The sequence below is a fragment of the Thalassophryne amazonica genome, chromosome 22 (assembly GCF_902500255.1).
Source record: "Thalassophryne amazonica chromosome 22, fThaAma1.1, whole genome shotgun sequence".
Taxonomy (NCBI): Eukaryota; Metazoa; Chordata; class Actinopteri; order Batrachoidiformes; family Batrachoididae; genus Thalassophryne; species Thalassophryne amazonica.
Genome location: NC_047124.1, coordinates 11226809 through 11237982, shown reverse-complemented (window position 1 = coordinate 11237982; position 11174 = coordinate 11226809).

Genomic DNA, 11174 nt, shown 5'->3' with positions numbered 1-11174 from the left:
CAGGTGATAGTGAGTGTCAGTCTGTGCCTCACTTTCAAATATGAGAGTGACTGGGGCACATTTGATTAAGATATAATGTAAAATATACATTACATGGGGTTTTCGGTGTTAAATCTATACTAGCGTGTTGCCCGAAGGGATCCATGGGCTCTAGATTGGGTAGTGTTCAAAGTTTCTATGAGTTGGAATGGAGTGTGAGTCTAGAATGTTTTTAGAACCTTAGACTTCAACATTTTTTTGAAGAATTTTATTCAATTTATAATGCGCCAAATCACAACAAAAGTTGCCTCAAGGCACCGCACACACAATTCAAAATCCAAATTAAAATGAACTCAACCCTTTCATTTCCTCTTAATTATGTAATTTTTATGGTAATTTACTGTCTTAATAACGTATTTGTAATTTGTTTAGGTTCTTGTTATCATACACCCACTATCCTTATTATAATAATTATTATATTTTTACTTCTGTCATTTGATTTTTAAATGGACCACAATGGAAATAAGTGTTTTCACTTCAATTATATTATGTACGTATATTGAACTTACTAAATAAAATCATGCACGCACAGTCACGCTTTTAATACATAGATGATTTACCGCCTCCTGCTGGATTGGTGTGCGAGTCCAGAATGTAAATATCAATGTCCATTGTTCAGTGTTAGCTAATAAATGTAGGTTCCCTAAAAAAAATAATTTACAGAACCTATCAACTTTCTGTTTCACGTTCATCCTTGACCCAAAATACATAGGCAGACCAAATGGCAAATGTCAGCCCCTGCCGGTTTCACCATAATTGAAGCTACACAAATACACGCACACAGAGGCCACTTGTCTATTACAGTATAAATGGCCACAAAATCTGTAATCCGGATCAGATCCAGATCAAACTTTGTCAGTAGATAAAGGATACCATCCTACATCACACTTTCAAATATCAAAGAAATGTGATCTTTTTTGATATATATATTAATTTTAGAAAATTCATTCAATGTTAAAGATAGGGATTTTTCAAAACTTTGACCTTTGAACTACAAAAATCTGACATGAACCACGTTACTTAAAAGGATCAATACTTTGGGAGTCTGAGATCCTTCAGAACTTACATCTCATGATCTAGGTGTTGGATTTTCGGTCACTTGCCTCTTCTGCCGTCACGTGAGGAACAAACAAAATGGCGTTGTCGTGTTGTAACTCTGAAAGAAAGAAGACAAAGATCATGTAACATTCTGACAGCCTTTTCACAAACAGCTTGTGGGCAACACATACGTTTTGTCTCTCCACATTTTCCTCAACAGCCCTGGGAAAAACAGCGTACCTCATGGTTGTCGTTGCGTTAAAATCAAGTCTGGTCAGGACAGTTTCCAGATTTCTGTAAAGTGGAAGTGTGTGTAGAATTATTCCCCGCCCACCTGGACAAACTACAAGCGGGGGTCATAGAGGACAGCACCATCCTTAGATCCGTCGGAACATCCAGAGTTGTATCTCCAACGTCCTTCAACCCAAACTAACCAGCTTGATAAATCACCATAGTAACAGTGACACAATTTAGATATTAATCAATCATATTTAGGCTCATGGATGCTATATTACTCGAGCTGGGTACATGTTTGATGCATTCTACAACTGTCAAAGCACCCGCTAGTTACCAGAGGGCCTGACTTGGAGTTCTTCCAGTACAGGTTTTCCAGTACTGGGCTACGGTTTTGCCATTTCACTGCTTCTTGTTGGAAGATGATGATTTCTGCTGTTGTCGTGCACTTTAGTTTCACTGGGCTAACAAGAACTAGAATGCTGAATGGAAACCTCCGCTAAGACTGGAAGTGGTCTAAGAGGTATGTTTTCTTTGTAACATATCCCTGTAAATATTAATTATTATGGTAAATAGATTATATGGTTAATAATCCTTTAATACTTTTCACTTTTTTCACATTTTCAAGAATTTTGAAATTTTTGCAGATTTTTAGAAAAAAATAAGTATGTAGAGTGCAAATATGATAGAAGTCCACAAAATCTGGTTTGTTTTCCAGATCTGCAACAAATCTGACTTATAACTTTTGTCCCCTCAAAAAAAGTGTATTATTTCAAGAAACTGAAAACGGGGAAAAAGCGGTATCACAATGTGAAAGAAAGTAAAACATTAATAAATGTCCCCTTAAATGGATACACCCCATAAGTTTCAGGAAAATGGGTTGCATAGTTTTTACATAATCCTGCTTAAAAACAAACATCTAAACAGCTCTGGAAACATACAGATGTATATGTGAGATCTCATATGTATATATCTCTATGTTGGCAGAGGTAATAAATGCTTCCAAATCTATTTTTGGGGTATAACTGTCACTGAAGTTGCTTCGTGGTGGATGTCACCCTTCATTCTGCAAACCGCCAAATCAAAGACAGCCTGAGTAATTTATCGCTGGTGTTCATGTCCAATTACCAGAGTTCGTGATGAAAAATATGCTCTAAGGGCAATTAAGAAGCCCGTCTCTCTTGTCAGAAGACTCATGTTCTGGATTAAATGACTTTGTCTCTCAGATTCATGTCCTTTCCCAGCCTCTTTTTTTCGTCACACACAATCCATCGTTCCTCATGACTTCTCTTTACCCATTTGCCTCGTGGCATTTTGTCTCTAAGCTGTGATGTGAAAGCGACCGGGACCAATTTATGAACAAGAAAATAACAAAGGAACGTCATTACGGACAGACATTCCTGATTCATCTACTTCCTGTTTGTGAAGCTCGTCATCGTTAAAACAACACGCGGGAGAGAGAAGGAGAGAGATTACTCGTTCTTAGGAAGTTATCCACTTAGAAATGTCGATTCTCCCGTTCATTTCGTAACATCAAAGTCAGCAGAATCAAACCCATGTCGACAATTTAAGCGTGAAACGCGCCCTTGTTGTACATGCTGCACGAAAAAAAAAAAACACCCATCACCATCCTCAATGAGGCAAACCACAACAGCTACACGAGTTTAGAAATCAATGACTTGTGCAAACAGTCGAGGAAATATGTTTTTTTCATGAACCTGAGGCACGTTTCCCCTCGAAGTGCTTTGGAGAAGAAAACCTGAGAGCCAAGAACAACAACCTGAGAGCCAAAAAAGGAAATGTTTTTAAACATGTTCGAGATTTTTCGCATCATGGTTTGTGTGTACGTCTGGGTTTGATGTCAGTGAACGCACCACGGATCAACACACTCAAAATGTTGACTCAACCTTTGAACCTCTCTGCTGTATCTCAGTGAGATTCTTTATTTTGATGCGGTAGCGGTTTGCATTAATGCTGCACTCAGTGCATCAGATACACTCAACAAAAATATAAACACAACACTTTTGGTTTTGCTCCCATTTTGTATGAGATGAACTCAAAGATCTAAAACTTTTTCCACATACACAATATCACCATTTCCCTCAAATATTGTTCACAAACCAGTCTAAATCTGTGATAGTGAGCACTTCTCCTTTGCTGAGATAATCCATCCCACCTCACAGGTGTGCCATATCAAGATGCTGATTAGACACCATGATTAGTGCACAGGTGTGCCTTAGACTGTCCACAATAAAGGCCACTCTGAAAGGTGCAGTTTTGTTTTATTGGGGGGGGGATACCAGTCAGTATCTGGTGTGACCACCATTTGCCTCATGCAGTGCAACACATCTCCTTCGCATAGAGTTGATCAGGTTGTCAATTGTGGCCTGTGGAATGTTGGTCCACTCTTCAATGGCTGTGCGAAGTTGCTGGATATTGGCAGGAACTGGTACACGCTGTCGTATACACCGGTCCAGAGCATCCCAAACATGCTCAATGGGTGACATGTCCGGTGAGTATGCCAGCCATGCAAGAACTGGGACATTTTCAGCTTCCAAGAATTGTGTACAGATCCTTGCAACATGGGGCCGTGCATTATCCTGCTGCAACATGAGGTGATGTTCTTGGATGTATGGCACAACAATGGGCCTCAGGATCTCGTCACGGTATCTCTGTGCATTCAAAATGCCATCAATAAAATGCACCTGTGTTCTTCGTCCATAACAGACGCCTGCCCATACCATAACCCCACCGTCACCATGGGCCACTCGATCCACAACATTGACATCAGAAAACCGCTCACCCACACGACGCCACACACGCTGTCTGCCATCTGCCCTGAACAGTGTGAACCGGGATTCATCCGTGAAGAGAACACCTCTCCAACGTGCCAAACGCCAGCGAATGTGAGCATTTGCCCACTCAAGTCGGTTACGACGACGAACTGGAGTCAGGTCGAGACCCTGATGAGGACGACGAGCATGCAGATGAGCTTCCCTGAGACGGTTTCTGACAGTTTGTGCAGAAATTCTTTGGTTATGCAAACCGATTGTTTCAGCAGCTGTCCGAGTGGCTGGTCTCAGACGATCTTGGAGGTGAACATGCTGGATGTGGAGGTCCTGGGCTGGTGTGGTTACACGTGGTCTGCGGTTGTGAGGCTGGTTGGATGTACTGCCAAATTCTCTGAAAAGCCTTTGGAGACGGCTTAGGGTAGAGAAATAAACATTCAATACACGAGCAACAGCTCTGGTTGACATTCCTGCTGTCAGCATGCCAACTGCATGCTCCCTCAAATCTTGCGACATCTGTGGCATTGTGCTGTGTGATAAAACTGCACCTTTCAGAGTGGCGTTTTATTGTGGGCAGTCTAAGGCACACCTGTGCACTAATCATGGTGTCTAATCAGCATCTTGATATGGCACACCTGTGAGGTGGGATGGATTATCTCAGCAAAGGAGAAGTGCTCACTAGCACAGATTTAGACTGGTTTGTTAGATTGGTTTGGTTTATATTTTTGTTGAGTGTAAATGCACCAATCTTTCAGTTGATGATACAAGCACCAAATTTGGTATAAATACTCTGAGAAGTCCTTTTCCTCAAAAAGGCCATTAGCCACATGAACTTTATTTATTTTTTGGGGGGGTGGGGCGGGGGGGGGGTATAATGTTGAAGTCATTGTCCATTCTGAAAGTTTTCCAGCTTTCATGTACTGATGTACAGAGCCCTGGAAGTGTCATCGCAAAATGTTGCATGTGGAGAGAATGTGCGCACGTTTTACTACAACCCCAATTCCAATGAAGTTGGGACGTTGTGCGAAATTCAGTGTTGGTTTTCGGCTTTGCCGCTTATGTGTAGAAAGTTCTCCAGATTCTCAGAATCTTCTGATTATATTATGGACTGTAGATGATGGAATCCCTAAATTCCTTGCAACTGAATGTTGAGAAAAGGTGCTTTGCCCTCTTCAGGTCAGTGGAGTGTCTTTGCATCAAGTGGAGGAGTTTAAGTATCTTGGGGTCTTGTTCACGAGTGAGGGACGGATGGAGCGCGAGATCAATCGACAAATCGGTGCAGCATCTACAGTGATGCGGTCGCTGTGTTGGACCGTTGTGGTGAAGAGAGAGCTGAGTAGGGGGGCAAGGCTCTCGATTTGCCGATCGATCTACGTTCCGATCCTCACCTATGGTCATGAAATTTGGCTCATGACCGAAAGAGCGAGATCGCGAGTACAGGCGGCCGAGATGAGTTTCCTCCGCGGGGTGGCTGGGCACTCCCTTGGAGATGGGGTGAGGAGCTCGGTCACTCGGGAGGAGCTCGGAGTCGAGCCGCTGCTCCTCCACGTCGAAAGGAGTCAGTGGAGGTGGCTCGGGCATCTTTTCCGGATGCCCCCTGGACGCCTCGCTGGAGGTGTTCCGGGCGCATCCCACTGGGAGGAGACCCCGGGGAAGACCCAGGACACGCTGGAGCAGGGGTGGGCATCGAGGGCCGAGACACTGCAGGTTTTCCGTGTAACCAATCACCTCAGCAGGTGGGTTGCTGATGAGCTTCTGCTCTGAACATAAACACCTGGTTGTCAATGAAATCACCTGCTGAAACACCTGATCTTTAATGAAATCACCTGCTGAGGCGATTGGTTGCATGGAAAACCTGCAGTGTCTTGGCCCTTTATGGCACATGATTGCCCACCCCTGCGCTGGAGGGACTACCTCTCTTGGCTGTTCCCCCGGAGGAGCTGGGGGAGGTGTGTGTGGATCGGGAGGTCTGGGCGGCTTTGCTTGAGCTGCTGCCCCCGTGACCCGACTCCGGATAAAGCGGAAGAAAATGGATGGATGGATGGATGAATGTTGAGAAACATTATTCTTAAACTGTTGGACTATTTTTTCACGCAGTTGTTCATAAAGTGGTGATCCTCGCCCCATCTTGTGAATAGCTGAGCCTTTTATACCCAATCATGACACTCACAATTAGTGTCCTCAGTTCCCAAATGCTTACTGAGTGTTGTTAGAAGGAAAGGTGATGTAACACCGTGGTAAACATACCACTGTCCCAGCTTTTTTGAAATGTGTTGCAGGGATCCATTGCAAAATGAGCAAATATTTGCACAAAAACAATAAAGTTTATCAGTTTGAACATTAAATATCTTGTCTTTGTTGTGTGTTCAATTTAATATAGGTTGAAGAGGATTTGCAAATCATTGTATTCTGTTTTTATTTACATTTTACGCAATGTCCCAACTTCATTGGAATTGGGGTTGTATATTGTGCGCACGTTTTATTATATTGTGCACATTTTATTATATTGTGCACATTTTATTATATTGTGCGCTCATTTTAAGCATCATTTTAGTAAAACGAGGGCACGATCTACTAATACGTGCACACGTTTTATTAATTTGAGGGCTCAATTAAAGGAAAATGTAAGCACAAATTATCATGGCCAGAAAAAAATAGCACTTAAGTGCTAAATTGGTGCTTGTATCACAAAATCTCAGACAAGTCAGGTGATGGGCACATGGGCATGTTCCAAGTCAAGATAAAACTTTCATATCCAAAAGATGCCTTTATATTTTGGCAGTTTTGCGGTTGAGTAAAAACTAAATGAATAAATAAAATTAACACAGTGGAATATATTACTATTTTATACACTGAACTACAGTAACAACCAAGCCACTTTATGAGTTTCTTAATGTATCTATCCACCATGACCACATGATTGATTCATTTTACTCAGCTGGAATAAATTGTGCTGACATGGAATTCAAATCCATAATATTCATACGTGTTTTCCTATTTCAATCTCATCAGTATTATTATTAACTGGGCTTTCGTATCCCAGTTAATAGAATTCAACGTCTTCACACCCGTAATGTTCATAAAGTATGAGGTATTGGACTTGGCCTCTGGGTTTTGAATCCACTATTAATGTTCCCACTGGGTCAGCAATGTCCACATTTGGCCACTGAGATCTACCACTTGTCCTTCTCCTTCTCATTCATCATTTAAATGAATTCACACACACACAGTTGTATTAACTGGATGGAGTTATTACAGGGACCGTACTGGTTCACTGGGGGTACGCGCAAAACGGGGACCTGAAAATAATCCTTAAAAACACTCGGTAATAGCAACTTGCTGAAAGAATTAGTGGTGACACAACCAAGCCAGAATTCGAGTTTAATTAGACATTATCCAGAATATACAGTTACATGTAATTCCTATTCAGTTTTCAGTATAATCCGACTTCTTAACATTTCCAAACCCCAGAGGGGGTTTTTTTTTTTTTTTTATACTGTAATCTCTTTTTACAAAAGTGGGTCCGTTCCATTGTTGTTCAGCAATAGTGATGAAGTTATTGTCGGTGAATTTGATCCTGCAGTCTAATTTAATTTTCAGACTTGCTTTTGTCCCATTGTGTTCTAATGTGATCACTGAGCAAAGGGTGGAATTTATATCCGCATTTGCTTCAACCATATTTTGCCGACACATTATCCTGTTTAAGAGCAACAAAGTTTGCAGTACAGAGTAATTTATTTTACTACTATCATCATTAAATAAATAAATATCAGCTTTAGTAGTTCCTACCTTGGCCGCCAGAGGGCGGCAGCCAATTAACCATGACCAAAATTACGCCACTGCTAAAGTTGTAGACAGCCCTATGATAAAACCTAGTCACCTACAAAACTAGACACAACTAAAAATAAACCACGACTAAAGCTCCAAATGACTAGAAAATGAACCACAACTAAAACTAGCTATGACCAAAATAAACCACTGCTAAAGCTAGCAACGACTAGGAAATTAACCACAATTAAAAATTTGCCACTGCCACAGCTAGCCACAACAACAATTAGCCACTACTAACGCTAGCAGTGACTAGAAGATCAAGCATAAGTGAAAATTAGCCATGACTGAGCTAGTCACAACTAAAAATTAGCCATGAAAACAACATGCCTAATTAGCCACCAATTTAATCTTCACAGCTAAAAATAGGCCTCTGGGCAAAAAACACAACTATGCAAGTTTACCGCTGCAATGTATTTCAACAACTCACAAAAAGCATCAAAAATATGTTAACCCCTTAATGCCTGAATTTATATAGCTGTATATAAAAAAATGTTTTGTGTGTGTTTTTGCCTTTATGTAGATGGTAAATAATGTTGAGATTATTAATTTCACTGTTGCACAAAAAACAAATAGTAATTTTGGTATTTTGGTAATACTTTATGTTATAATGTTATAATAATAATGATGGTATGTTTTGCGACAAATTTGCGACAACAGGCATACTGGTCAATTTGGTATGTTGCATATTTGAGTCAAATATTGTAGCATATATGCTACAACAGGCGTTAAGGGGTTAATATCAGAAAATCTGTTTATTTTGTACCCATCTGCATAGATGATGAGTGCTTTCTGGAATACATAAAATGCTGGAAAGTTCCAGAACTCAATTTTGAAGAAGGGTTCGGTTTTTGCAGCCGTGTTGTATTTTTGATTTCTGTTTTTCAGCTTCATAGTTTTATTAGGTTTATAGTTATTTTCAGTGTTTCTTTTCCCATGTTTTTCTTATCCCTGTTCACAGAATATGACATCAATTAAAAAAAAAAGATTTAATGAACACTGTCTATATAAACAAACTTAAAATTTAAAATACCCATCATAAAAAAAAATAAATAACCAGTTATTCACAACTTTAAGTTGTGCTTGTCAAGAGAAATTGCTCTCCTTCCATCCGTCTCTATGGCAAATGTTCCACATCCGAAGACTTGAGAACTGTAAAACTCTTAGAATCTAAATTTTTATACATTAATACTAGGAGGTCAAAGCTCTACGTGCCAAAATATCATGCATTTCTAACATTTACAAATGCCTTTTTTAATAGAATTTTGGATTTCAAGTAGGAAATGTACAGAAGCCCTGAAATGCTCACATCACCCACGAGATGGCGACAAACGCTCAAATGTGCAGCAAGTCTCCACAGTTTACTCATTTGAGAAATTAACTTTTGGTGAAAATAAGATGGGAAACTGGACAGCCAAAAATCAACTTACAGTTGTGTCCCTAAAGTTATGTGCAATTTTGTTGTACTTACCGACTGCATGATTTAGTTTAGGTTTTTGTTTGTTTGTTTTTACATTGAACATTGATAATATCAAACTGACAAGAATAATGTTGAGCACTTTTCTCGCACATATTAGTTTTGTATTATTGCTAAAAATCCCCAAAAAGCGACATATATCAGTGCTAAGAAGTGATAATTAACCTGTAGATACAAATCGGGAACATCAGTGAAGTCGAATGCATTCTTCTTCCTCACAGCACCAAATATATCAGAGCTCGATTGATTTTTCAGTCAAACAAACTGAATCTAAACCGTGACCTCCGCCGCGCACATAATTAGCAATCAAGCAGCTCTTTTGCGCAATACTTTTACAGGATCGAAGCAAGTTTAAATGCAGCTTAGTGGTCAATATGCAGCCGAGCTGATCCCAGACTTTTCCATGACATTTCATGAGGCAGAAGCAATTATCTGCCTCATGTATAATTTAACACAATATACCTTCAGCAATTTAAATGGCTGCACCTGTACAGACGTCCGAGAGCTCAAATGAACCTGATTAGGGAGCTGTACGAGCACTGTGCTGAATGCTAACGCACCAGACAGCTAACACACAAGGCATCAGATGCGCCCGGAGCACCGCTGACACATGCACGTTTTACATGAGGTGATAATATGGCCCATTCTGCTCGCCTGTCTTCTCATTTCGCCCCCTTGTTTGAGAAAGACCTTTTCTGAAGTGACGGCGCGCACCGGAGGGTGTGAGCCTCGTCACGAGAACACGCTGCTGGAGAATATCTGTGCTAATTCCTTATTTTATGTTAGTGATCAAGTATTTGTCTTTGTTGTTTGTTTGGAAGTCTCTGAGATCTGGTTTAAAGTTTTGACATAAGACTTAAGTTTCACTTCCATCACGCATGTGCAAGTTTCAGATACAGGGAGGGCTCCCCCTATCTGTGAGAGCCAGTAACATATAGACTAAACCACACCCACTGTAAAGCCCACATTGTAAAAGTGTTGTGTGAGCCATCTTTGTTGTCTTTTTACAAGATGGAAAAAAGAAAACGCGCAAACACTTTAGAGCACATGTGCACACCGGCACTTGGAATCCACGTAGCTTGACGCAAACGCAATTACAAATGGAAGTCAACATTTATGTTTTTCTTCCTGGCACCTTTGCTCCAAGCTAGCGTGCGCTTGCCAATCCCGTAAGTAAGCTGAGGGATGGCTCTGTGTGATTCCTTGTTGTGCTGTGCCAGCCACATGCCATGCTAATGCCCCGCAACTCTGGAGATGGTGCTTGCCTCGGCAGGTGGAAAGTGGGGACATCACAGGCCTCTGAGTGAGCCTGTTAGTTGGAAGTCTGCATATTGAAATCTAGCGCAGCGGCACGGCAGAGTTACATAACACCGTCTGCACAGCTCGTCAGCAGAAATGCTCTGGATTCACAGTGTTCCGTCAGACAAAATGCAAACCGACGATGGCAGATTTGTGGATTTGCAGAATGAGCTTTTAAAATTTGATGCAGTGCATAAGCTTTTCCCGCCAAAATTATGGAATCACCGGCCTCGGAGGATGTTCATTCAGTTGTTTATTTTTGTAGAAAAAAAGCAGATCACAGACATGACACAAAACTAAAGTCATTTCAAATGGCAACTTTCTGGCTTTAAGAAACACTATAAGAAACACTATAAGAAATCAAGAAAAAAAGATTGTGGCAGTCAGTAACGGATACTTTTTTAGACCAAGCAGAGGAAAAAAATATGGAATGACTCAATTCTGAGGAAAAAATTATGGAATCACCCTGT